Source organism: Miscanthus floridulus, chromosome 10 (assembly GCF_019320115.1).
Source record: "Miscanthus floridulus cultivar M001 chromosome 10, ASM1932011v1, whole genome shotgun sequence".
In the NCBI taxonomy this organism is placed as follows: Eukaryota; Viridiplantae; Streptophyta; class Magnoliopsida; order Poales; family Poaceae; genus Miscanthus; species Miscanthus floridulus.
Window position 1 is genome coordinate 111,645,883 of NC_089589.1, and position 3,031 is coordinate 111,648,913.

Consider the following 3,031-nt stretch of genomic DNA (forward strand, 5'->3'; position numbering starts at 1 on the left):
AGGACTCATCTTTAAGTGACAACCCAGGACTTACTGTACAACCATGAGGACCACATGGCTCTAGCCTTAGTCCAGTACCTTGCTCTTTCTAGTTTGTAGCAGTTTACCGAAAGGGCAAGAGGGGCATACCAGGCTGGGTATGGGTCTCATCCCCAGGGTGTGTACTATGTTGCGTGTATCAGTGCCACTTTTGGAGATGACTCCATAACACTTGGGAGATGGAATCCTTAGTGGCTGCTCCTTATTAGAACGACTGGGGAAAAGCTTCGTAGTGTACCCTGCCTGCTCACCTTGAAAGTGTTTTGGGAGTAATTAACCCGGGTATATGGGTAACACGACTCGTGGTGAAAGTGTACAACCTTTGCAGAGTGTAAAACTGATATATCAGCCGTGCTCACGGACACGAGCAGCCTGGACCCTTACTAAATAGTTGGTTACTCGGATGGTTTGGGTTATGATTAAAATTGTTGATATCTCTAACTATTCATATTTGAGAGCCTAAGCATAACTTAGCAACTTAAGATTAATAATAAAATATGACCAACTAAAAGTGCTTACCGCAATTTAGCCATGTCAAGCCTTTTGAGCCTGCATCCCCTCATGTTATGCTTGCTAAGCGGTAGTAGCTTACGCTTGTTTCATTTTAATACTTTGGCAAAATCCCAGATGGGTACTAGATGGAGGTTCTTCAGTGGAGTTATCCAAGAGGTGTTAGGCTTGTGATCAACCAGTTGACAATTCCTGTGGTGTTGGAGGCTTCGCCAAAAGATTAGAGTTATAGTATATATTGTAATGTGAGACTATGTCTATTGTATCAAATATTTATGCGCTATGTAATAAAGGCATTGTCTTTGATATTACCCCTTCATTTGTAACTATATGTGTGAATTGAATTTCTAGGCACACATATGGTGTGTATCTGGTTTTGTCCTTAAAACTAGGTGCTACAAAGTGGTATCAGAGCTATGTCGACTATAGGACGCAAGCCTAGTTTGAAAATGGTCGTTTTAAGGTTCAGAATTTGCTATGAAATCCTTGGTCTATAAACCTTGCTATTTTCTCCTACCCTATATTCTTGTCTTTGCTGTTCATCTTCCCCTTGATGCTATAAATTTTGTCCCCATCTACACCCCTTGCTTTGAGTTGCTTTTAGAGCTATCACTTACCACATTCTTGCGCAAAATGAAGGTGAAGCTATAGAGTTTTGAGCCCTTAATATAACAAGAACGCTAGTAACATGAGTAGAGTCATTGAGTCCTAATGCTTGAATTGTGAACCCTTAATGTTTGAATGGTTGTCTTGATGTTCATGTTTGATTTGGATCTTTGTAATGATTGCAATGATTTTGTGGGTTATGCTCACAATTTCATTTAGTTTACATGATAAGGTATAAGGACCAATGGTTAGATAGTTGGGTTGGTTTTCTCATCTCTACGCGTGTTGTTTTCTGAGCAGTCAGTGTTCATCGGGTTATATCTCCAAAGGTAGATGCCCAAAAGTCATGAAAGTTTTATGGATTGGGAGTTAGGACCTCTACAAGTTGAAGTTGCTGCACTATCTGGGAGTCAGAACAGTTTCAGTTGTGGCCTATTTCTGAGTAACTTGATCGTAGAATCTGGCAAGGTGGCTTATATGAAAGTTGTAGAGAATTTCATAAGCTTTCTAGCCAAATAAGGAATGCCTTCATATGATTTTTGGAACTTGAGATATGGCTACTGGTAGTTCTCAGCCAAAAAAATTCAGATTGATTGTTTTACCATGTGAACTCTTCCGGATCATGGATTACAACCAATAATTGTGTTGAATGTTGCAAACAGATGGTTTCTACTAGGAGAAGTGCTTCATGCGATGCTAGAAGGAATGCCCCTAATGCTAATCCACCGACACCAAATCCTCCAACTATAGAACAATCTATGATGACAAAGACTCAATTGCTAGAAACCTATGTTCAGAATGTATGCATCAACCCACATCAAACACCACCAAGGGTCAAGCGTGGTGAATTTATGAAGGGACATCCGCCGACATTCTCTCATGCAAGTGACCCACTAGAAGCTGATGACTAGCTTAGAGCTGTGAGCGACAACTTAACATAGCTTAGTGTAATGATCATCAGAAAGTGCTTTATGCATCTGGTCAACTTCAAGGAGTAGCTTCAGACTGGTGGGAATTATTTCAAATTGGGAAGATATAAATCAGATTTGTTGGGAAGATTTCAAGACTACTTTTAGATCTTATCATGTTCTAGAAGCTTTGGTGGAGATCAAGGAAGAGGAGTTCCTCAACTTGAAACAAGGTTCCATCACAGTGTGTGAGTATCGTAACAAGTTCACTCAGCTGTCATGTTATGCTCTAGGAGAGGTGGTTAATGATGCCAAGAAATAGAAATGCTTCTTGAAAGGATTAAATGATGGACTTCAACTGTAGTTAATGACTATTGAGTATCCGGATTTCCAAACTTTGGTGGATAGGGCCATTATGATTGAGAACAAGCATCGGGAAATAGAAGAGAAGAAAAGGAGAAATCAAAGCCAATCTGTAGGTAGCAACACATGCCCCCACTACACTCCCTAGCAAGAATTTCCGCAGAGATGCCAGGAACCAACTAGTCAGTGGGATTTTGACTCTCCTCAACAACTCCCTCAACACCAGCAAGAGCAATAGTATGTGAACCAGAGTCCACCCCAAGAACCACTCGTCAACTCCCCAATGAAGGATAGTGTGCCCAACACCCCCTCTTTAGGCAAGAAGTGCTACCGTTGTGGTGAGCCCGGTCATTATATGAGTCAGTGTCCAAAGAAGTTGAACAAGCAACAGTCCCACAACGAAAACCATAAACAACGAACTCATGTGCAAGGTAGTGTCAATTATGTGAAGGTAGAATCTGCTCAAGAAGCCTGAGATGTTGTGTTTGGCACGTGTCTAGTCAAATCTAGCCCTACATCAGTTGTGTTTGATTCTGGAGCTTCACATTCCTTCATTACACATCATTTTGTTAAGGAGCACAATATACCAAAATGTCCTATGAAGA